The sequence below is a fragment of the Carettochelys insculpta genome, chromosome 5 (genome assembly GCF_033958435.1).
Source record: "Carettochelys insculpta isolate YL-2023 chromosome 5, ASM3395843v1, whole genome shotgun sequence".
NCBI classification, from domain to species: Eukaryota; Metazoa; Chordata; order Testudines; family Carettochelyidae; genus Carettochelys; species Carettochelys insculpta.
Window position 1 is genome coordinate 70,930,533 of NC_134141.1, and position 26,123 is coordinate 70,956,655.

The 26,123-nt window shown below is 43.7% G+C and overlaps 1 protein-coding gene and 1 long non-coding RNA gene across 5 annotated transcripts in view; both read right to left on the reverse strand.

The window, feature by feature from the left end:
• RGMB (repulsive guidance molecule BMP co-receptor b) overlaps positions 1-1,230 on the reverse strand; it is a 31,282-nt gene extending 30,052 nt beyond the window's left edge. For 3 of the 4 annotated variants that reach the window (XM_074995288.1, XM_074995286.1, XM_074995289.1), the window contains exon 1: positions 415-830. The gene's annotated coding sequence lies outside the window, so the exon portion shown is untranslated. Of the gene's footprint in view, positions 1-414; positions 831-886 lie in introns of those variants that run through there. The other variant, XM_074995287.1, reaches the window with a different exon arrangement.
• An 859-nt stretch (positions 1,231-2,089) lies between these two features.
• The window catches only part of LOC142013633 (uncharacterized), a 226,394-nt gene continuing 202,360 nt past the window's right edge, over positions 2,090-26,123 (reverse strand). The window contains exon 3 of the long non-coding RNA XR_012645741.1: positions 2,090-2,274. This is a non-coding gene — a long non-coding RNA (uncharacterized LOC142013633). The remainder of the gene's footprint in view (positions 2,275-26,123) is intronic.

Genomic DNA, 26,123 nt, shown 5'->3' on the forward strand with positions numbered 1-26,123 from the left:
AAAAACCCCAACCCCACAAAACCACAGCTTTCGGGTCCTCCAGAGGAACCTCCCATCAATGCCCCTGCACCTGATGCCGCGTCTTCCTCTCAGTGCCAAGGACCCTCCCTTAGTCTTGTGGTCAGCTAGCCCGTGAGAACTGGCAGCCCCGCGCTGCAGAGCGATAGAATCTCCAAGCCCTCCCGGGTCCCCCCAGCTGAAAGCCACGCGGCGCACGAGGGGTTTATGTGACCGGCTGCGGCGTGCACCCTGCGGGCAGGTGAGTGAGCACCCGTGCCCGGCTGCCCACTGGCTCGTGTGATTTCCCTCCTCGCCCCTACGGCTCCCTCGGAAGCTGGAGACAGGTGGACGGGCGCGTGTCGCATCCCACCCACAGCCCCGGGCCCCCCCACGGCAACCGAGCAGACGACTCACCGCCAACATCCCGCTGTCTTCATCCCCGCCGCGTGCCAGGCGGACAAACGACAGCCAGGCGGGCGCAGCGAGTCACTGAGCTCTTTCGCGGAGGGGGAGGGCCGGGGCGACGGAGCGGCCCCTTTCCCCTGGGGAGGTGGGACTCGCAGTGACACCTCGGGGAGCGAGCGGCGTCATCTGGAGCGAGCATGAACCCCCCCCCCGGCGCGCGCGCCCGCGCACACACACGCACAGACACAGAGCCGGGGAGCGTCCGTGTAGCCGGCTCGCTCTTCCCGGCCCGGCACAAAGGGAGGGGATGCGCCTTTAACGCCAGCGCGCTCCTTCCCCCACCCAGCGCAAACAAATGACAGGAGGGGGTGAGCCAGGGAGCGATTCCCGTCTCCCGCCTGGGCCGCTGGTCTCTCCAAGGGGGGCTGGAGCAGCCCCCTCCTCCTCCAGGCCGCAGCCCCCTGCGGCCGCTGGAATGTACCTGCACATCTGGCGGATCAGCTGGGCGGGGCCGCGCCAGCCCTCCCCGCGCGCGGCTTTCCGTGCACAAAGGCGCCTTTCACTGGCCCGCGGAGCCCTGCCTCGGGGGGCGCTGCCTCGCTCGGCCCCGCTGCACGACATAGCGTCGGGCCTCTTCGCGCTGAGCTGCGAGCAAACGTAGGCAGCGTGCGCGTGGGACGGGATCAAAGCCCCCGCACCCCAAGCCGCCCACAAACCCCTCAGTTACTCGGGCATGAGCCGCCCTTTCGCAACCCCAGCACGCCAGGCGGGTTCAAGCCCCCCGCGCATCTCCGGCCTTTGCCAGGTTTCTCCAGCTGCTTTGCTGCCCGCGCACAATCTGTTTTCCACCCGTCCTGGTGGCGGTTGATTATTTACATTGTTGTCCTGTTATTGGGCTCCCCTGACACTTGCATTTCAGTAACGTCAGCGAAGAACTTTTTGGCCGAGAATCCCAGCCAGCAAATCCGTGGCCGCGTTAAACCCGGGGTGGGGGGGGAGGCCTGGGGCTCCTTGTTTAGAAATCTCGAAACGATTGGGGTAGAAACGCTGCGGTGCCGCCCGAGGAGCCAGTCCCGCCAGTCTCCTTCGAGCCCCTCTCCTTTTCAACCAGGACCTCCCCTGCCAAGTGCGGAGGAGCGGCGCGTGACGGTGCGTCGCAAACACGGAGCAGACGCACCGCGAGATGCTGCTAGCTGCTTCTTTCCCTTCTGCGGTGCGAGCTCCTGGTCTCTCGTGTGCTCCGCCTTGCCGCCGTTGCCCATCGAGAAACCCTTCAAGGACTTCGGAGGGCTTTGGATCAGGGCCTAAGGCAGCTTGATACGGGAGAGCAACCAGCCTTAGTCCAGCCTTTCCCTCCCCTTAGTTAATTTCACTTTCTCTGTCTTCCTTTGCGAGGTGACCCTGGAGATAAGATCTCTTCGGGGCTTCTCAGCTCGGGCAAGCGAAACAATAGGAACATGCTCTCCTCGTTAAAGGACTTTTCAAACAGCTCTGTTCCTAGCCCACAGGAACATGGGATTTTAATTTACCAACTTGCTGAGGCGTTTGAAAATCCACTGATCTCCAATCAGTAGCAGTAGCTTTGATTAAAAATCCTAAAGGCCAGTCTGGTGTGTTTCTCTTTCCTCCCTTCTCAAGTACAGAGAAGACTGGGCACATGAAATAATGATGAATGAGAGTTCAAAGCAGTCCCAGGAAGGAGGCCTGAGAGAATGTTTTCTAACGCAATCCCAGTCCTTTACCATTCTTTCTCTACTTTCTTGAGTGGTTGCCAGTGCAGGAGAGATAAACAAGCAAGGCATGGTTCCTTTCTTCTCTTCAGAAACATTAGTCACTATGTCTTAGAAGTTCCCATCAATGCCCCTGCACCTTAAAAGTCAGGACGAAAATAAATAGAACAATTAAACAAATACTTCTTAAATTTTGTCTAGACTAGCTCCATTTATCTTATTGCCAACCCAACTTGTCTAGGGCAGCAGCCCCTCCTGTACTTTTTGTTTGATTTCCCACAGTTCTAACACTACATGAATTATTTTTGTGGGGGGAGGAGTGGGGAGACAGGTGATCCTTAAGCTCTGGAGAAATCAGAAAGAGCATAAGCCCCACAATTACATTTACACTGTTAGTTAGGAGGCATCTGAAATGTCTGTACATTCACAGTGATCTTTATTATTCACAAATTGAAGTTTGCTCTTAACACTGTGACCCAACATTAAGGTAGATAATCTTTTACATTTATAACACAACTTCCATCTAAGAAGCTGAACCTGCTGCTTTCCCAGCACTAATTAAGCCTCATAACATTCCTAAAAATCAAACTTGTATATTTTCCCTACACATTTTCATGTGATAAAAGCACAGCAGCAGGCACAGTATTGCAAAACACGGGAGTGAAGAAAGATCATTAGATGCTTGATGTCCGCCTTCCATAGGCATTCGCACTCCCACCTGACATAGTAAACATCACCCCTTTTAGGGCAGGTGCATTGAGGAAAGAATGACATGCCCTCATCAAAAATGGTTTGCGTTGTTTGTTTTTTTAAACTGATTTTTTAAAAATGTTTGACAAAAAAAAGAGAGGTTTTCCATCCCAGTTTCTCCTGTCTCCTTTCTTATGCACCCCATCCTTTTACACTTTTATGCCAGAAGAAAAGAGGGAAGGAGGAGGACATGTTGAAGGGGATAGGGAGAACGAGGGGAAACTATACTGCAAAATAGAACATGAGGGTTTTTTGGTTTTGTTTTCATTGTTTCGATTAAAGAGTCCAAAATGTTGAAAAAAAGTGTTCTAAAAAAGCCCATCTTTCACTTTCAAACCAGATCCAGATGAAAAAATACTCAGCCAGTTCTTCTCTTGTCTCCCCACCTTCTCCCCTGACAGAAAAGATTACCTTACCCTCAATACAGCAGGAAACCCAGATCTGCTCAAGCCTACATCTTGGCTACTCAAAGGGAAAGAATGCATTGTGCAAGAGTCCCAGGGACAACCTGTGGGCTATGTCTACACTAGCACCCCCCTTTCGAAAGGGGGATGCTAATGAGACACTTCAGGATATGCTAATGAGGCGCTGCAATGAATATGCATGACCAAGATGGTCTTCTGGGACGGGGTAGTTTTGCCGACTGTGGTATGCGGATTGAACTGTAGCAGCGCTGTGGATGCAGAATGAATACGTGGCTCTCTCATTTAATTTTGTGCGCAATCAGCACGCACCTTACATCATATGCCCATGCTTTATATTTGTGGCACTTTCGTAGTAGTGATAGGAGAAAAACAACACAGATGGAAACCAGTGGATTCTGGCAACTTGCACATGGCGAACAGTACACAAAACATTTTGTGGGCCATGAATAGAACCCCAATGGAATTCATGTGGCCTGTGGGCCTCACATTGCCTACCACTGGCCTTTACGTTATCCATTTCTTATACCCTGTGACTACACGTGTCCCTTCCTTTCAAAAGGGGCATGTTAATGAGAGGGTTTGAAAGATGCTAATGAGGCACTGCAATGAATATGCAGTGTTTCATTAGCATAATTGCGGCTGCAGCGATTCAAAAGTGTGGCTTTTTGAATTGCGCACCACCGGTGGAGACGGGACCTTCTGAAAGGACCCCCCCAGTTTTCGAAAACCCTTCTTCCTATCTGGTGATCGGAAGAAGGGCTTTCGAAAACTGGGGGTGGTCCTTTCGGAAGGTCCCATCTCCACAGGCGGCACATGATTCAAAAAGCTGCACTTTCGAATCACCATGGCTGCCATTATGCTAATGAAGCACTGCATATTAGTTGCAGTGCTTCATTATCATCTTTCGAACCTGCTAATTAACATGCCCCTTTTGAAAGGAAGGGGCATGTGTAGACCCAGCCATAGTGTTTGTTACTCTACTCAGTTCATCATCATGAGCAAATGTGCATCATTACCACACTAAGGGTGCGTCTACACTAGCCGGCTACTTCAAAGTAGCCAGCACAATGTCGAAATAGCACACGGTGCTTCTACACGCGCCGTATGCTATTTCGATGTTGAAATTGACGTTAGGCGGTGACACGTCGAAATCGCTATTCCCATCCAAAGATGGCAATACTGCCCTACTTCGACATTCAATGTCGAAGTAGGACGTGTGTAGACGATCCGCGTCCTGCTACTTCCAAATAGTGGGGTCCTCCGTGGCAGCCATCAGCTGAGGGGTTGAGAGACACTCTGTCCAGCCCCTGCGGGGCTCTATGGCCACTGCGTGCAGCAGCCCTTAGCTCAGGGCTTCTGGCTGCTGCTGCAGCTGGGGGTCCATGCTGCATGCACAGGGTCTGCAACCGGTTGTCGGCTCTGTTGATCTCGTTCTGTGCAGGCCGAGTGTGTCTGGGAGGGACCCTTTAAGGGAGCAGCTTGGGGCTTTGCTGGCCCCTTATTTCAAAGGGGAGCACTTGTGTGTGTGGACGCTCTGCATTTCCTTCCAGGGCGGCTCCTTTCGATGTTCTCCATCGCTACTTCAATGTTGAACGTTGATGGCACCAGCCCTGGAGGACGTGTAGATGATATGTCCTTACTTTGAAATAGGCTACTTCGATGTAGTGTGCGAGTGTAGATGTAGCCTAAGGGTGCATCTACACTTACATTCCTCTTTCGAAAGAGGAATGCAAATGAGGTAAATCAAAAGTGCAAATGAGGTATAAATTTGCATATTTGGCACCTTATTTGTATATTCTAACTTTGAAAGAGCTTCTTTCAAAAGAAAGCCAGTGTAGACGCTGCTTTTTCGAAAGTAAACCCATCTTTGAAAGAATCCTTCCCATCCTTTACTCTGGCTTTCTTCTTTTGAAAGAAGCTCTTTCGAAATCAGAATATGCAAATGAGGTGCCAAATAGGCAAATTTATGCATCATTTGCATTTTTATTTACCTCATTTGCACACCTCTTTCAAAAGAGAAATACAAGTGTAGATGCACCCTAAGAGTGACACCTTAGCCTCTAATTACATATGTACTCCCAACAAAGTAAGTAAACAACATGCAAGTACATTTATAAAATCTTTTACAAATGTTGATTTTAGGAAAATACTACTTTTAGATTCAAAAGGAGGTGGTGGAGAAAGCCTAAAGAAAGAGAGATATTCTTTCAGTTAAAGGAAAACAGGCATTCTTGATCCACACATGGTTAGAAATATAATCACAGTTCCTACTTTACCCACACTACGATTTGAGCTACCAGTGTTCAGTGACTTCAGGGGAAGCTGCCATAAGTTCAGATTTGCAGAAATGGGTGATTTTTATGCAGGCATTTGTTTAGATGCCAATCTAAGGACTTAGGACCCATCTGTTTCTATGATCTTGTGCTGGTGTAACTCCACTTACTTCAGCTGTATTACTTTCTGGTCTATGCTGGTGTATAAGGTAAAAAGAGAAAAATAGACCTTCTGTTTGTTTTAGATTTGCATCTGACTTTACAAACTACCGCCATGCAATCAAAACAAATATACTGCATCCACCCACATCCTATTCTGTCAAAGCTGTAGATCTCAAACACTTTTAAATAAAAAACATTATGATGCTAGACTAGGAATCTTCAAAACTACCAGCTCTCACTAGGCTTTTGGAGGAAAAGGGACTTTTTCTGGTTTGAGGAGAGAAAGTGGTATGAGGCGTACGTGGATAATTATTTATTACCTCACAGCATGAAACATTCTCAGCTGGCGGAAATCAGTGTAATTCCATTGAGGTCAATGGAACTATGCCAATATACAGCAGCTAAGAACCAACCTGGCCTACTATTTACTATATGGTGTTTCATGTTCAATATAATATATTTATCATGAGATAATAGACATTTTTCCCACTTAGCAGCTATATATTCTAACACAGTAGCAATCCATTGCACTACATGTAGATACACAATTTGTACAAAGTTTGTTTTTAGTTCCAATACACATTCTAGTCCAGTGAAAAATCCCCATGTAAATAACGCGTAACAGCCTGATCCTATAAGGGACTGAATGCAACCTGCAGGATACAGCTATTGAAGTCATCCAAGCTGAGAATGCTCAGCACATCAGAGGATGCTTTTTTATACATTTTCACCAAGCATATAGATTGTATAGATTACTGCACTGCTGTGCCAAAGATTTACAAATCTGGTTGTGGAAGAAGCTACTCCTTGGGCCGCATTCACATCAGTGTTGTTTGTTTATTTTTGCTTGTGGACAACCTGTTTTTCGTGATGACTTGGTTGTCAGAAAGGAAGAGGCAGCTGAAGCATGAGCCTCTTACACAAGTTGTTATAATTGATTAAGTTCTTCTAGCAATACCATCTTTGAGCTATAGGGACAGTCACATCAGCTGCTGGATGTGTCAGCCACGTTCCATTCAGGCCAAATGAGAAAACAATGTCCCTTTTTGATAGAAACAATGGAAGCCGCCACCCAAAGACAAGACTGACTAGAAATATAGAGGATGGAGATTGTTTTGCTTGTAGCCCTCTTTCTGTGTGTTGGAAACAAAGGCAAGCAGAAACCAGGAGGCAGGAAGAGAAGTACTAGTACAGTAAAGCCCCAGTTACCTGACATAATCGGGGCTGACTGATGGTCAGATACCCAAAAATGTTGGATAAATGGGGGTGGAGTGGGGGAGCTGTGGATGGGGAGGCCAGAATGGGGGGTGTTGCCTGGCCCCCTCTTGAAATGAGGGCAGCTGGCTCCCTGGGGAGGGCTGCAGGATGCTAGCTGCTGCAGAGCGGCAACCCAGGAGGGCAACTCTCGCCAGTCCCAGGGAGCTGAGACCTGCCTGTCCCCAGACCAGAGCCACAGCCAGCCCAAGGGAGAAGAGCCTTGGTGGGCAGGGCATGGAGCTGCAGTCGTCCCAGGAGGGCAGCCCCTGCTGGGCCTGAGGTGCAGAGCCCCAGCTGATCACAGGGCCCAAGCGACTGCCAGCCCCAGGGCACAGAGTGCCTACTGCCCTGGGATGGCTCCCTGGAGCCATGTCCCAGGCAGTCATCTACTGCCAGCCCTGGGGCAGAGAGCTACTGCTGGGCCCTGGGCACAGAGCTGCTGCTGGCCCTATGGGCTCGGGATCCCTGGCTGGCCTTGGGCTGGGAGCACCAGCTGGCCAGGGACTGGATCCCTGGGAGAGCAGCTGCCACCAGCTTCAGGGTACAGAGTCCCACCAGGCTACCAGCTGCCCTGGCCCCATCTCCCCTGGCTAGTTCCATGGGCAGGCAGCCACCCCCGACTCAGGTGGGGAGCCTCAGCTGGCCTGGGTGGGATTCGCCCTGGCCCCTGTGGGGCTGCCAGCTACTCAGGGTGGGCTGCTGGCTGCACAGTTCTGGGGGAGATTATCCAACCCCAGTTATCAAACATTCTGTTTCATCCCACACCACCTCAGGAGTGTTAGTTACCAGCGGGTCAGATAACCATGGCTTGCCTGTACAGTGGCACTGAGAGAAAACAAGGAGAGAGAATTTGGGCCAGATTTCTAGCTTGAAAGTGAGAATGGAACTGTGAGCAACCTGCCTCCTTTTGTTTGAGCTGCTGTTTTCAGAGAAACAAGATTTTTTGAGTGTTCTTTGGAAATGAACAGAATTGCATCAGAGGAATATCTGACTATCATTGATTTCTCCAACGGGAACAATCTATGAGACCTTGAAAGCTGAGTACTTGCTCAGACCAAATGGGATAACATTGTTTTGAAACACAGCCTTGGAACATGGCAATGCAGAAAAGGCTGTCCAGAAAGGTGCAGGAATTGCACAACCAGAAGATAAACAGTTCTGGGTTCCTTATATATTTTGCCAAATGAGGTACTTCCAATATTTGTCTCTTTCTAGGAGACATAAGTCTTGTGTCTCAAGCTGCTTGATGACAGCTGACCTGGCAGAATGAATCACATATTGTGCAACTTCCATTTAGCACTTTCCCTGCTTACTTTCTTTTTCTTACATTGCAGATGTTCTCTATACTTCAGACATCTGGACTGATTGATAGTTTGCTTGAAAGGAGAATCTCTCTCTCTCTCTCTAGTTTGTGAATGCTAGATAAGCAATGAATATTAATACATTCTGTGCAACAATGTTAGCTTGTCATTAATTTTGGCTTAAACAGTTCGCAGAATCCTTTTGGTATGGGATAAACATCTAGTGGGTCATCTAGTCCATCTTTCTGTGGCAGGATTAATTCAATTGGTCTTAAATAGTTTTTAATTAATTGGTGTCAGGACTAACCTGGAATATGTGCACTGACAGCATTCCAGGGCATCCTTTGACAGCTGGCTCTGTTACAAAACTGTTTCTATTGTTACTGTTTCTCTCTCAATATATCCCTTACCCCATAACTTTTGCCCTCATAAGCTCAGGAAATAACTGATCAGTAGTTTCTTAATAGCATCGTCTGATGGATGGATTGCTAATTAATGTACATTACCTCTTCTTCATCTTTTTTTTGGATTAGTTATGCCAAGAACAAATTTTTCTCACAATTTTTGCTATCCAAAGATTTAATCCCTTTTGTTGCTCTCTGAGTTCTCTCCAGTTTATTTGTCTTTTTAAAAACAATGTACCCAAAATGAATTGTTCTGCTTTGACCGAGTTCTACACACTAACAAGTAAAGTAAAATAATTACTCTTGTTTACCCCAATTCTCCTAGTAAGTGTCACACTGAGTTCTATTGCTCTCTTCAATGACCAAATCCCATTGCTGACTCTTGTTTATTTTATCCTGTTAAAGCAAATTAGTTAATCAGCTTTAATTTTTGGTCTGTACCACAGCTCAATTATACCGTAAACTATGGTACTTTTATACCTTTCCTCCACTAACAAATAACTGCTCTGTAACTTTGCATTCATTTTTAAACATTTTGTGAGTGCATTGGAATCCTACATGTCCTGTCTGACCCTCTAAACAATAAGGCTGTGTCTATAATACAGTCTTGGAAAGGGGAATCCAAATGAGGCAAATCGGAAATGCAACCAAAGCACCAATTTTCATATCTCATGCTTCATTTGCATAATCACATTTTCGAAAGAGCGTCTTTTGGAAGAAAAACAGCAGTGTAGACAGGGTTCTTTTGAAATAAATCGCTGTTTTCGAACGCACCCTTCTTCCTAATTATTTCCCATCTACATTGCTGGTTTTCTTTCAAAAGACTTTCTTTAGAAAATGTGATTATGCAAATAAAGCATGAGATATATATATTGGTACTTTGGTTGCATTCCCAATTTGCCTCACTTGCATTCCCCTTTCCAAAGGGGACTGTAGTGTAGCTGCAGCCTAAATGAACATCTCTGACAATGATACAAACTAATGTGACATTGTTTACAAATCTTAATATTGTCAATCGTACTTTTCAATTATACAAAAGGGCAGAATAAGGATTGTGGGTACAAATATCAGACTCTTCTTTGGTGCATCCTAACCGGTACAGCCACTATTTGAACCACTTCCACTAAGCCCCCCTTAAAAATCCTATAAATCCTGGCTCCAATGGATCCAGCAACAAAATGCCCATTGATTGCAATAGGCCTGGATTTCCACCTTTGTTTTAGGAAAGGACAATATGTCGGGTAGCTCATTAAGAGCTGAATGCAGAAGAAATCTGTTTTCAATGTGTAGAAGGGATGAAAAATGTGCTGTACATAAGCAGAAAATAAAGTCATTAATGCAAAATAAACAAGGTGATTACATTTCACACCTGATTCTGATCTCACTTGCACACAAATCATCAGAGCTGTTAATCCTAGGAGAGCTGACTCTGATAATCCCTTCTATTACACCTCATATAATGTAATTGATTCCATTGGAGTTATATGGATACAATGACATAGATGTGTTCACTTTTCAATTCAGTGAGGTTACGGACATGAATGCTTTATTTGTATTGCTGTGGCACCTATGGATTTAAGATTAGTGTAAGAATAGCAAGAATAAAGAGAGAGGAGTCTTGGAAGAAGGGGTGGGAGCAAGAAAAAAGAGTGAAAAGGCAGAGTATCCATGTCTAGGGAGAAATGATAGAGATGGCCCTCAGCAGGTGAGATTTATGGATTAAGGTATGGTATTTTGAAGACGGTCCCAGAGGAAATATCATCCAAGTTCTTCCTGCTTGGCAGAATGACTTTCTCCATAGTAAGGTTGAGGAAATCTACTGCTTACCTCGACTTTATTGACTTTAATCTTGTCTACAGATTCTCAAGACTACACTGTATGAATTGAATTGTAACCCCTCCATGTTTAATAGCTGCCTGAAATTTGATTAGTCTACTCTCCCCTTCCAGTTGTTAAAATGTCCAGGTCCTGAATAATTATTACCTCTCTAATCTGACAATGAACCATCTGTATCACAGTAGTGTTCAGAGCCCAGAAAATCAGGACTCCATTGCAATAGACACTGTACAAATATATAATGACAAGGTATGGTCCCTGGCACTGAGCTTACTATCTAAAGAGACAAGACAAAGGCTAAGAGGGCAGACAGGGCCCGGAGAGGTGAAGTGACTTACTCAACATTGCAAAACAGGACAATGATAGAGCTAGGGTAAGAATACAGGTCTCACAACTATCATCAAATGTCCTGTCCCACAGATCCCATTGCCATTAATAATTTTCAGCATTTGGTTTTCAGCAGCTAATTGTATTCTCCTTTCACAACAGGGGCTTTTTGTTATGGTAGATTTCCTGTGAATCTGTGCAATGGCACCATATCAAGCATCTTGCTGTCATTAAGAACACTAAATCTGCTACACTGATTTAATTCACTAAGGCCCTGATCTTGCAAGCTACTTCAACAGCGGTTGAACGGGATTGTACGTGGAGCCTCACTGACTTTCATGGGGCCCTGTGTGAGCATAAGGATCTCCTTGCGTGGATCAGTTTTCAGGAATGAGGGGAAACTTCAGTGCCAAAACCTAATCATTCGGGCCACCAGCTGTGTAGGGTGGAAGGAATGAAACTCTCATTGAAATTAAAGTGCAGTGTAGAAGCATCTTCAAAATTACTCCCGTATGAACTGTCCCTCAAACAACAAACAAATATGTGTGTAAAAAAAACCAAAATCAGACTCTGCATCAACAGCTAAACTCATTGAATTATTACTTGAAAACAAATTAGCTGATCAGCTTTAATTTTTGGTCTGTTTCCCTGCTCAGCTGTACAGCAAAATATTGAACTTTTACTCCTTTCCTCCACTGATAAATAACTGCCCTGTAACTTTGCTTACATTTTTAAATATTTAATGGTGGTATTGGAATCCTATATGTCCTCTTCGACCCTTTAAACAGTAAATGAACATCTGACAATGATGCAAACTAATGTGACATTGTATACAAATGTTAATATTGTCAATCTTACTTTTCAATTATACCAAAGGACAGAAGAAGGATTGTGAGGGCTTTTTTTATCCCTCTCTCTATTGTTTTGTGGTGCAGTGAATAGTGATTTCAGCAATTTAATTATTTCACGGGTAAAGTTTTAACATTATTTTAATATTGTATTTATTTGGGATCAATTTAATCTATAAATAAATTTCATACTGGGTAAAAGAAAGCTAAAACTTAGGCCCGGGAGGTCCTACACTGTGTTGTCTCATTTGTGGGTGGGTTGTGTCATAATGCTTGGCATAGGTCTATTGCTAGAGCCACATTCACCAGTCACTATATGGGGATAACAATGATCCTCACATCATTAGGCAGCGGGCCAAGTTTTGGAAAATGAGAAGGATCGCCAATGGATTCTTACAAATATATGCCACATATAGCTCGGTCTCTTACATCTTCAGGTTTTGTTATTGTATACACACAGTCTCTTGCTGCAGAACTGGGGCCTGTGCTTAATTGCCAGACACATTTGTAAGATCTTTTGCTAGGGTTAATTATCTAAATAAAATGGGACTTGGAATGCTCTCATCTCCCTTCCATTCTCTACACCTCTGTCCTCACTCCCTCCACTGGAGGATATTGCATGGCATTCTAGCAAATTTTAACATTTACCTTACTTTCTTAACATTAAGTCCAGATGCTCAATAGTATTTGGATGCTTAACTCATCTTGATTTAAATGGATATTAGAAACCTCAAATCTTTATTGGGATCTGGACCTAACTTCTGAGTTGTTACAACCTTTGCTGCCAGAGAATCTCAAGCAGAAAGGTTCATGGATCAAGGGCGCAGTGGGAGTCAGAGTTAGCACAGGATTTAGCATGCAAGAGCCCTTTGCTTTCAGCCACATATCGACTCAGTATTTGCTTTGCAGTCTATTGAGGCCATGTCTACAGTTACTAGGTGGAAATGTTGATCTCCCAGAGTTTGATGTCCTGCATCTGGTAAACAGATGCAAAAGCGATCTCTCTGGGGTCCACAGTCAATCCCCTTTACTCCTGCTCTCATGACAAATAATGAGGGTCCATGGGAGAAATGCCCCCTGTCGACCTCCCTCAGTAAGCACAGACCTTACAGTGGACTGCAGATATGTTGATTCTAGCTATGCAAATGCCATAGCTAGAATTGCATATCTGCATTCAACTGTAAGGTCTAATGTTGATCAAGCCTGAGCTGTCCATCCTGTGAGCAGAGTTTGTATTGACTGTCCAGTAGAGTGGCTGAGCTGCAAGCAATTGATTAGGAAGGAACATGTGTCAACCCCAACGCCTGCACCCACAGTCTGAGCAGCACAGCCATTTCTCTCCCTGCCCTGTCCACAAATTGTTCTAGTGTCTTTCCAGAAATTAAGGAACCTCTGTGAGCATAAGCCTTAAAAGCCACTCATAAATGGCCATAGGGAACATCAAGTTTGTAAACTTAGCCATCAGTATTGTTTTCTGGGCTCTCTTCATGAGGGAAAAGATGACAGAGGTACTTAAAAATAGTGAAACTACAATTCTTCTTTTACATTTTTAAGTCCAAAAATGTCTATTTGTCTAAACTAGCTATATATCTGAGTTTTCATACCACATAGATCATTACTATCTGAATACTGTATTCAAAGACTAGCTAAACTTGGATGCCAGGGAATTCAGACAATAGTGCTTCTTTAAGATTGCCTTCTATATAATTTCTTTTTTGTGAAAGCCCTATGCAACTGCTCTTCAAGCAAAAACAATTTTTGTTTCATTTTCCCCAGAAAATGTTTTTAATCAGGAAATTTAAAAGTCTGAAGCAATCTTACACTTACAATGCAAGAGGAAAGACTGCTTCTGTGCTGCAGTCACGTTGTTTTTATTACAGGCCTTTGTTCCAAGAACAGCAGGCAGCTGATAAAGTGCTTGGAGTTTCCAATCATCTTCCTGTTATTAGCTTGATGAGTGTTCCATTTTTATCTCTATATTGTAATTTAGTGTCACAGAATTTCCTGTCTATTTTTTAGCTGAATTATGCCATAATTGTTATGAGATACATAAAAAGGCTTTTGATTATACCATAACATTATGAATTATTGTTTCATATAGCAATATAGTATGCTACTGTGCACACCTGAGCTTTAGCAGACACTTTATCTTTGATTGCTTTACATTGCTGTGCTGCCAGGAAACTTTCATTTAAAAATAAGAGAAGGAAAATAGAGTTCTTAGCCTACTACTCTAAAACAAACAGTTATTAATAAATCTACTTTATGAACTTCCTTTCCCGGCTATGATGGGAGCATGATATTACAGCCCAAGTAGAGTGAGTGAATGGCATAGGAAAGACTGACATGCTAATCAGCATTGTTGTGGAAATATTTATTCAGGATCAGAGAGGGATGGGCGAACCTTTCCAGCTTAGAGTTTCAGGTTGCAGACAATGGGAGAACCTTAAGATTTCTAGTTGTTCTAGAGATGTTTCAGACCTCAGTTATTGTTTTTGATCTTTGTTCACCTGTCGTATAAACCCATATTTTCATTTTTTAAAGGATTATTCTATTTGTAAAAACATTTTTATAGCTAAAGTCAAGTCTTTGAGGGAGAGAGACATTTTCTAAGGCACATATAGCAGATGTGTCCATCTTCCAGGACCGTTCAGTGGGAGTTGGGCATGTTTAGAAATTCCAGTCAAAACTAGAATGTTCTCTGGGTATATCTTTACTATGTGGAAGATTGACCTCATCAGGGTCAATCTCCAGGGGTTCAATTTCATGAGCCTAGTAGAGATGTGTGAAATCAAACTATCATGGGTTGATAGTTGACCCCTGTAGCCCTTAATATCACAAGCAGTAATGGAGGTCAATGACACAGTTTCTCCCGTTGACCTCCTTCTGTGAGGGTGGCCAGGTAAATTGATTATAGATAAGTAGATTCTAGCTGAGCAATTGCCATAGCTAGAATCAAAATAATCTAACAAAGAAGATCTGAAGAAGTGGGTCTGTCCTACGAAAGCTCATCACCTAATAAATTATTTTGTTAGTCTTTAAATTGCTATCTGACTGCTTTTTGGTTTTGATAGCATACAGACCAACATGGCTATCTCTCTGTTACTACTTAGCTAGAATCACGTATCTACAATTAACTTTAATGTCTAGTGTAGACCTAGCCTCTGACTTTTTCAGCTGTATGAGGACTGGCTGTTTGCTGTAACCTGCCCTCTCCTTCAGGCACTTCTCCTCAGCTTCATGCCACACCTACCCTACCTGCCCTCGCTACCTTCCCATGCAGCTGATCTCTATACACTCTCCGGGGAAAGAACTGTCCTTTTTTATTCTGCATTTATACAGTCCCTAGCACTATGGGGTCCAGGTCCACAACTAGGGCTTCCAGATGCTACAGAAATACAAATAATAAATAATAATGACCATTGGAAATCTGGAGAGTTTAACCCCTCACTCTGAAAGCTACGCTGAGGAGAACTGGGTGCCCTCTTCAAACTCTGGTGATTTCTTTACAGTCACATCATCCCCATCTGACTCTGCCATGAAGTTTCCCTTGGGGTGCTTGGCATATATTTTAAGTGGACCATTAGACCAAACAGTCTGTCTTCCTGCATAACACAGAACATTTCATTTCACCCAGTTATGCTGTTCTGACTCCCCGTAATTTGTATTTGACTAATGTTCATCTTCTTTCAGGAGGGCTCAGAGTCCTAAACTATTTCTGTGTGTTTTCCCTTTGAGTAAGGGTTTGCTTCACCTGTGAAAAAAAGCAGGCGTTTCAGCTCCCACAGTCAACGGATTGTGTGGAATCCACATAGATCCCATGGGGGCTGCAGAGAATCTTGACTCCTATAGTTATTTTAAATGAAATATTCTAGCTAGATTGCTTGTCATCAGTAAGTTCAGCATCCTCAGTGATTCAAAGAGCAATAAAATAAGAGGGGGAGGCGGCAGAGGCAGCACAATGAACCCCATTTTGAATTTTGATATGAATCAGAGGAACATGATTGGTCTCAGGCTCAGCCCTGCAAGGTGCTGAACAGTTGGGCTCTAATCCCATAAAGCATTTAAGCATGTGTGTACCTTAAAGTATTTGAGCACTACCTTTATGGTCAGTGGGAATACTAACATTTAAAGTTCTTTAAGTATCTTGCTGGATTTAGGCCTAAAAAGTGACCAAGAAAGGATTAAAAACTTTGTTCTCTCAACACTCTACATAAAAAATAAAGAAGGCCTGAAAAGTCATGCTGTTTGTTTGCTTTTTTCATGTTTGCTTTATATTTTGGTAATATTAGGAATGATTTTGCTAGGATATCTCAGGTACCTGCTTTGATTGCTTCTTAATTGAAGGTGTGAGGATGCTGTGTCTTTAGTGAAAATCACTTTTCTCCAAAATGTTTAATAGTCATTGATGCTAAGTGTTTTTACACACACACACACACACACACACAACGGCTTTTAAAGTGTCAACTTTCAGTCTCTTGAGTCTTGTGATGTCAGCATGTCAGCATGATACAGTCTCCCTGGCTAGCCAAACCCCAAGTTTCTATTGTTTAAAAAAAAAACAAACTCAAGACCCCCATCACACTTTATTACATATTCAAAGCAAAAACAAGTGGAGCAAATCCATTTTTTCATTTTACATGCCACCTTCAAGCCTCAAGTAAGCCTCATTTTTTAAACAATTTATTATGCTTTTCCTAAAATTCTTACCCTTAGGAAGAATAACCGTGAATATGTCACAATATAAACATATGTTACCAAACTCGTGAGTTTTTTTCAGAAATGGTCTCTACAATTGAACCCTACTTCTCAAGAATAAACTCCATCAGTAATTAAGGAGAAAATGCCATATGTTCTCTGATTCTGTTCAGTAAACACAACGGTGTGCTAGATGCATCCTGTTATACTATCATGACTGGTTCACAGAATCATAGAATCTTAGGTCTGGAAGAGACCTCAGGAGGTCATTGAGTCCACCCCCTCACCCCAATATCATGCTTCTGCCTGGTTCACGACTGTTAGTGCCAACCACAGGGCAGATAGTTAAGAAGGGCAGAGACCCCAAATTGACCGTATGTTCTATAACTAGATTTCACCTACCCACTAATACATGTGAACTCCTAAAGCACTATAACAATCTTACTATGGAGTTACAGGAAGTCCCTTGAGCATTCCAGGCTATTTGGCAAGCTCGACTTAGTGATAGTTTGTGGTTATATGCCACAGATCACAAAAAGATTCAGGTTGCTTCCACTCCCAGGGGACCGGTCATTTATCCTAGGTTAGTTTGTACCTTAGATCTCTCACCAGAGACATTGCTTGTCTCCAATTCTGTAATAAATGTACTGAAGAGTTATTAACTACGGAAAAGAAATTAATTATTACAGGGTTAAAGCAAGCAAACATTTACACACAAGTATCTTACAGTTTATGGTTTTAAAATGCGACAAAGCTATAATAATCTGTCAGCTTTGATTGTCTTTTAGGACTATCCCAGCCTGACCCTAAGGATCACTGCTTCTGTTTTGTAGCTCCAGCCTTATGAGAGTCCAAACAGATAAAGTGTGGGAAGAAAAAAGTTTTTGTCAGATATTTTTATTCCCCTCTTCCAGAGTTCAAGCCACTGGTACAATGGTTTTTTCCACATTGCCTCTTCGTGGATGTGGAAGTAAAATTAATAAGTACTTTGGTGTCCCACAATGGCTCATTTGATTTCGATGAACCTTCTTGCCGGTTTGTCTTCACTCCTCATTGTTTCACATTTAAAAGCAAATATTTTTTACAGTCATAAAGCAACAACTCAACTCTTACCTTATAGCACATAAGTTATTTTTAAGTGAGTGTAATCATAGAATCACAGGGACCTCAAGGGGTCATCGCATCCAGTTTCCTGCCCTCTTGGCAGGACCAAACATCATCTAGATCACTCTCAATAGGTGTCTGTCTAACCTGCTCTTAAATATCTCCAGAGATGGAGATTCCACAACCTCCCTAGGTAACTTATTCCAGTGTTTAACCAGCCTGATAGGAAATTTTTCCTGTCTAAGCTAAACCTTTCTTGCTGCAGTTTAAGCCCATTGCTCCTTGCCCCATCCTCAGAGGCCAAGGAGAACAATTTTTCTCCCTCCTCCCTGTAAACCTCTCTGAGGCACTTGAAAACTGATATCATGTCCCCTCTAAATCTTATCTTTTTTAAACTAAGCAAGCCCAGTTCTTTCAGTCTTCCCCCATAGCCCATGTTCTCCAGACCTTCAATAACTCTTGTTGCTCTTCTCTGGACCCTTCCAATGTCTCCACATCTTTCCTGAAATGTGATGTCCAGAACTGGACACAATACTTCAATTGAGGCCTAATGAGTGCTGAGTAGAGCGGAAGAATGACTTCTCATGTCTTGCTCACAACACTCCTGTTAATACATCCCAGAATCATGTTTGCTTTTTTGGCAACAGCATCACACTGTTGACTCATATTTAGCTTGTTGTCCACCGTGACCCCCAAGTCCCGCTCTGCAGCACTCCCTCCAAGACAGTCACACCCATTCCATATGTATGAAGCTGATTGTTTCCTCCCAGATGGAGCACTCCGCACCTGTCCCCATCAAACTCCATCCCATTTACCCCAGATCACTTCTCCAGTTTGTCTAGATCACTCTGAACCACAAGCCGACCCTCCAAAGCAGTTGAAACCCCTCCCAGCCTAGCACCATTCGCAAACTCAACAAGCATACTCTCCATGCCAACATCCAAATTGTTGATGAAGATATTGAACAGAACCAGTCCAAAAACAGATTGCTGCAGAACCCCACTCACCATGCCCCTCCAGCATGACTGTGAACCACTAACAATTACTGTCTCAGAACAGCTATCTAGCCAGTTATGCACCCACCTTATAGTGGCCCCATACAGGTTAAACAAACAGATTTTCAGCCATGAATTTGTCCATGGCTAATGCCTCAAGCCTTGCAAGAGCTAGCACTTGAGCTGCCAAAGTCACACAGCTCTAGCTCCAAACTTTCACACATCCAGCTGTGTGTGTCCTACACAGCAAAACACAAGTTGCTAGGCTCACATGGCAAACAGCTTGGATTTTACTGGATTTCTTTTTTTAAAGTCAGGAATAAAAGATACATTAATTGTTTCTGCTTTCACATGGCTCATGAAATTTACCTATCTTTAGACATAGAAATAAAAATGGACTTTTCATCTGCTGGTATTTCTTTAAATAACATGAAAATAAAAAAAAGAAGTTTAGCAAATGACACTAGTCTCATTTCTTTACCTCAAGGCTTAATTTCCTGTTCATAAGTGTACAATGAAGGGAAGAGTGCAAAAAGGTGCAATTTAACTGTAAATAAGATTTTTTTCTAAAATAATGTATATTGTGCTAAACAGGGTGGACTTAGGAGTCACTGCAGGCAGGGGAGTTACCCTTTGGGACAGGGTGGTGGAAAGAATCTTGAAGACGAACAATTAATTCAGAGCTCAGTATGGCCCCTTTCCTTTCTGTGTACACGGATTTATCTTCTCTCTGCTCTTCTTCCATCTGGATTTTTTTTTCAGCTCCCAAATGGCATCCAGGCAGTCTGATTTTAGAGGATTAAGTTACAATGGTCACAACCATGGTGGGTTCCATTGCGGCTGGGGCATTTGTAAGCGTCTGACTGAGCTCCCTGTAACCCAACAGGTTGCCTGGAAACTGGTCCTAGGTGTGACTCTGCATGGTGAAAGGGGGACTTCTCTGCATCTCATGCACCCTGTAGCACTCCTTAGCTCCCTTTCCTCTGGCATGGGAACTGGGTAGGATTCTAGCTGCCAGTCAGTATTCCTTGGCCAAGCCTGAGGGCATAGAGGGGGCCTGGCTTTCATACACCTCCTCAAGTTAATAGTCCACTGAGGCTATTGGTGAGCATGGAGCACTGCACTGGAACAACGAAGGGGTATACTTTGGGATGGCTAAATAATATGAAAAGTAACACCAGTGAAAGTTGCAGCCTCTATATTGAACCATCTGATGGTGCCTGTGCATCATTATTTCCCTGTCAACATCAGGGGTTCTGTGTGTGCATGTCTGTGTATTTACGGTTAATAAAAAAGTTCCAGGTAAGTAAGCAGGTGTTGTTCTATATGTAGCTAAAACAACAGACTCTTAAGACTCAATGCATTATTATTGTAGATGAGGTAAGTAGAAACATTTGTTGGTAAGGGGGGAAATAACAAATCTGTGGGTTTCTTTTTTTTTTTTTTTTGACATTTCAAAAGATGATAAAGTGGCCCTGTTTTGGTTCTATTCACTCTTTCTTATTTATTCCTCCAATTTCCTGTTTCCTCTTCAAATCTTTATTTCCCCAGATGTTTCCCCTCTCTTTTGTTATGGGCATCATTCACTTTCTGCTTTACTGTTTCTTTCATTTCTGTCCCCATCTGGCTTTGTCTCATTGTGTCCATTTCACCCCATTTTCTCTTATCTTTTCTCTGTCCTAGAAGGCTCCTTTTGTCCTTTCTTTCTCAATTAATCTTTGATTTCTCTTCTCAATTTTCTACTTTCTTCCTTTCAGTAGTTCTCTCTCTCTCTTTTCCTCTGAACTACTCCTGTCTCTGTGGTCTGCCTTTCCCAGTTGTGGCATTCCACACACAAACAAGATGTGCCTGATCATAGCACAACAGTGGGACTGACTGGAATTTGACAGCCCTCTACAGTATGATCCCAGAGCAGCAAGGGAGACTTGGAATCTTCTCAGTTTCAAATTGCTTCAGCTGTGATGCTGTTTTGACTGGGAACTACAATGACAGGTGCATCTCATGAGGCATGTGCAGCTGTCATGCAATGTGCGGCATACCAGTTGTCCCCTCCTTATGCATTTTACCTTTGGTCCAGGGCAGTTATATATTGCCTGTGTGCACTGGGGAATACATTTCCCCCCCTCCCCCAAGTATGCTTTATACTGTACTATAAGTCATTACTCCCCTAGCCACCAGTCAGATTTCAGGATCTCAAGTGGTCTGAAGCATTTTTATTTTTCTAAGACGTGGACTTTATGTTCTTTTCCTTTGGCCATGTACATAGCCACGGTCACCTCATGTGGGCATGCATGAATATTGTAAGGATGCAACAATAATTATTATTCGTTTCTATTTAAGGCATGACTAGAGGCCCTAAGACTGGAACCCCATTGTGCTATGCACCAAACAAACCCAGACTAACAGACAAATGCAGCCCCAAAGATCTACAATCTAAATAGACAAGACAGCGACCAAGGATGGGAGACAGGGGTGGTACGCATAGCATTTATAAATGTGTCCTGAATCATCCTTCGGGGGCTTTGTATTTAAATCTTTAATAGTACATTTGCAACTCTTGCATCACCACCATGGGAGCTTCACACTTCTGCTTTTATGGAGGCCTCTGAGGAAAAATCCATGTGGCTCATCTACCACAAGAAATGGAGTGTCACCAGGTTGCAGGGAGGAAGTGAGTGAGAGCTGCTTTCCTTGGAATGACCCTTTCCTCTGTGGCCTCACACCTGGGCTATGTCTACACGTGAAGCCTACATCGAAGTAGCTTATTTCGATGTAGCGACATCGAAATAGGCTATTTCGATGAATAACGTCTACACGTCCTCCAGGGCTGGCAATGTCGACGTTCAACATCGACGTTGTGCAGCACCACATCAAAATAGGCGCTGCGAGGGAACGTCTACACGCCAAAGTAGCACACATCGAAATAAGGGTGCCAGGCACAGCTGCAGACAGGGTCACAGGGCGGACGCAACAGCAAGCCGCTCCCTTAAAGGGCCCCTCCCAGACACAGTTGCACTAAACAACACAAGATTCACAGAGCCAACAACTGGTTGCAGACCCTGTGCATGCAGCATGGATCCCCAGCTGCAGTAGCAGCAGCCAGAAGCCCTGGGCTAAGGGCTGCTGCACACGGTGACCATAGAGCCCTGCAGGGGCTGGAGAGAGAGCGTCTCTCAACCCCTCAGCTGATGGCCGCCATGGCGGACCCCGCTATTTCGATGTTGCGGGATGCGGATCAGCTACACGTGCCCTACTTCGATGTTCAACTTCGAAGTAGGGCGCTATTCCCATCCCCTCATGGGGTTAGCGGCTTCGACGTCTCGCCGCCTAACGTCGATGTTAACATGGAAATAGCACCCAACACGTGTAGCCGTGACGGGCGCTATTTCGAAGTTAGTGCCGCTACTTCGAAGTAGCGTGCACGTGTAGACACAGCTCTGCAGTCCTAAAAGGGATTTGTTAATGGTGGCTGCAGGAGAATTAGCTAATCTCTCCAAGTGGGATTTCCAAGGCCATTCATTCAGTGCCAGCCTACTCTGTTTCCACTGGAATCAAAGTCTGAGGCATTTGTGTACTAGATATGTTGCCATTGTGGAGTGGAAGAATGAGCAGGGTCCAAGGGTAGGCCAGAAATAATGGCTATCTTTGCTCATCGGCTTGCACGTTCACAGTGGTAGGGTCATATCTGGTCTCATCCCTGCCTTACAAATTTTTGACCTACACAGAAAAGGAGGCCCTGACTCCACGCTGTGTTTACATCGTGTCCCTGCAAATCCACTCAGGAACGGGAAGGCTGTGTTGGAAAGGAAGGTCCCCAAGTTCTGTGGCAAAATCTGAAGCAAGTGTTTTCCTCCTGTGCTTGAAAAAGAAAACAGTTGCAGATCTCAGAACACTGAGAAATTATAACTGACTGGCTGGTAAAGAGGCAAGCTGATTGCCTTGTGGTATAATATAAATTAACACATAAAATACTTGCATAGCTTGTAATATGTTAATATTCACTGTTAGGAGTTATTTCTAACGGCCACATCCTCAGTGGCATAATCATTTATATGCACTGAGGGTCTGACCTAAAATTGCCTTCCCTTTCTAGGTATGGCTGATGGAAGATCTCTGCCTGGCCTGGTGTTCCTCACATGTGGACCTTTGATGACACAATACTATTATGTATTAAAACAGCCTGCTGGCATTCATTTATATTAAAATAAGAAAAAGAGAGCCAGGCAGGGACTTATTATAAACCAACATAGCTCCTTTGACTGCAGCAGAGCTGTATTGTTTGCATAGATGACTCAATGAACTTATCTTTCAGTGCTTTAATTTAAAGTTGAAATAAATAAAGAAAAACCAAATATGACATTGTAGGCCCTCCACCTAAATAAAGTTGAGAGCCAGAAAAGCAACTGGTATTCATGCATAACTCAGCATTAGTTCCAAACATGAAGAGATAAAGTGTTTCCCTTAAAACAATCAGAATTGCTCATTCCTCTACATTTTTTTCGTGTGGCCTTAAGAGCTTATTTCCTCATTGGTTTATTAAATAAACTGCATTGGTGTTACTGTTGTAATGTTTATTTTTCCAGTATCTCCAGTGCAAACAGTGGCCGGCAAGGGCTCGTGATTTATTGTTATTCTAGGCAAAGGGAAAAGACAGTTTTAAGTAAAAAGCAAAATTCCACAAACCCTGATCACTGTCAGACTTTAAAAAAAATGGTGGTGCTGTACCTGTAACTACATTTATGGGTATGAGAAGCTTCTTGCAGTTTAATCTGCTAGAAATGTTCATCTGAAATAGAGTTCCAGAATAGTATTTGGGATTTTATATGTTTGACAAGCGCTATTACCACATACTAAAGCCTCTTTTATGTGTACAACATGAATGCACAATATGCAAATAAACACAAACATTTTTCATTTTAAAACTGGGATCAATGGAATTATTAATACTGTACATTTATGTACAAGATCCATGTTTTCTTCATAAAATAGTCAGTGAATAACACTTTGAAATTGTCTAAGTGGATCAATCAACATTGTCACTCAACAAAATAACGTAGTGAAGGTTATGGAGATCATTTAAATGCTCCCCTTTGAATAGGTAATTTTTACATTTGAAACCCTATTGTGCTTTGTTGAGTGTTCATGCTGAAAAATATCTTCTTTTATACTTTCCCCTTAAATTCCGTTTGGCAAACACTTACAAATGGCTCTTTAAGGCTTTTCTATTTTGAATAATTTGTTTTAAAGGAGATTTGAAAACACATGGATGTCGTGTGATCTGGAAAATTTCAGAACCTTCTGGAACAGAGGATATGCTTAACTCACCCCTGGAGGAAAAGATTTAAGATGACTGTCTGCTAGGTAAGATCACTTCTGTTACATCAGGGAATTTGTTGCATTTCCAAAGGCAAATTTCCCCAACAATCCATCTGTCACTGAGATGCTTCCAAAAGGAATACATAGACCATCTGCCTATATCATTGTTAAGTAAAAATACTGTGGCTAATGCTTGCTTGTTTCTCATGTTGCTCCCTTAATAGACATTTGTGTGAATTCTTGTTCTCATGAAAAACAATAAACCTCTGTGAAGAGAGTGAAAGTCAACAGCAATCGTGAAATATGAAAACTTTTGTCTATGTTGTGAAACTGTCGTTTCAACCAAGATTTGGAGAAGGCCCAGAGAACACAACGAGAATGATCGAAAGTCTAGAGAACATGAGCTATGCGGGAAAACTGAAAGAACTGGCCTTTTTTAGTTTAGAAAAGAGATGATTTAGAGGGGATATGATAGTGGTTTTCAAGCACCTAAAAAGAGGGTTATAAGGAGGAAGGAGAAAATTGTTCTTCTTGGCCTCTGAGGGTAGGACAAGATGCAATGGACAAACTGCAACAAGGAAGGTTTAGGTTGGACATTAGGAAAAAACTTAACTGTCAGGGTGGTTAAACACTGGAATAAATTGCCTAGGGAGGTTGTGGAATCTCCATCTCTAGAGATATTTAAGAGCAGGTTAGACAGACATCTGTCAGCAATAGTCTAGATGGTGCTTGATTCTGCCAGGAAGCCAAGGGACTGCACTCTATGACCTCTTGAGCTCCCTTCCAGTTCTAGGCTACGTCTACACGTGAAGCCTACATCGAAGTAGCCTATTTCGATGTGGCGACATCGAAATAGGCTATTTCGATGAATAACGTCTACACGTCCTCCAGGGCTGCCAACGTCGATGTTCAACATCGACGTTGCGCAGCACCACATCGAAATAGGCGCAGCGAGGGAACGTCTACACGCCACAGTAGCACACATCGAAATAAGGGTGCCAGGCACAGCTGCAGACAGGGTCACAGGGCGGACTCAACAGCCAGCCGCTCCCTTAAAGGGCCCCTCCCAGACACACTTGCACTAAACAGCACAAGATACACAGAGCCGACAACGAGTTGCAGACCCTGTGCATGCAGCATGAATCCCCCGCTGCAGCAGCAGCAGCCAGAAGCCCTGGGCTAAGGGCTGCTGCACACGGTGACCATAGAGCCCCACACGGGCTGGAGAGACAGCGTCTCTCAACCCCCCAGCTGATGGCTGCCATGGAGGACCCCACAATTTCGACGTTGCGGGACGCGGATCGTCTACATGGTCCCTACTTCGACGTTGAACGTCGAAGTAGGGCGCTATTCCGATCCCCTCATGAGGTTAGCGACTTCGACGTCTCGCCGCCTAATGTCGAAGTTAACTTCGAAATAGCGCACGACGCGTGTAGCCGCGACGGGAGCTATTTCGAAGTTAGTGCCGCTACTTCGAAGTAGCGTGCACGTGTAGACACAGCTCTAGTGTTCCATGATTCTACACAAATCATGACCTATCATCTATACTGCTTTTGTGTATTCACAGAGCCAGTTATCCCATCATAGAAGGCAATTAGGTTGGTCAACCCTGACTTGTCATTGATGTATCTATGTTGACTGGTCCTGAGAACACTTTCCTCTTCTCCAAGTGTTTAAAAATTGATTCCTTGAGGTCATGCTCCATGATTTTTTTTTTCAGGGATTAAGGTGAGGCTGACCATTCTGTAGTGCTCCAGCTTCTCCTTCTTCCTTTTTTAAAAGATGCGTACTACATTTGCCTTTTTCCAGTCATCCAGGATTTCCCTTGAGTGCCATGAGTTTTCAGAGACAATGGCCAATGGCTCATCAATCACGTCAGCCAACTCTCTCAGCACTGTCAGATGGATTAGGTCTGGCACATGGACTTGTGCATGTTCACCTTTTTTAAAAAAAACCTTAACCTGTTATTTCACTATAAAGAGATGGCTTTTCATCCTCTTCCCATACTGTGCTGCCCAGTGCAGCTGACCTTATCTGCAAAGACTGAGGCAAAAAACAGCTTAAGTACTTCAGTTTTTTTTTCATACTATCTGTCACCAGGTTACCTTTCCAATTCAGTAAGAGTCCCACACTTTTCCTGACTGACTTTTTATTATCCTTCACATTCCTTGCTAGCTGTAACTCCAGTTGTGCTTTGACCTTTCTGATTACACCCCTGCATGCTCAACAATGTTCCTCCTTAGTCATTGGTCTAAGTTTCCACTTCTTGTAAGCTTCCTTTGTGTGTTCAAG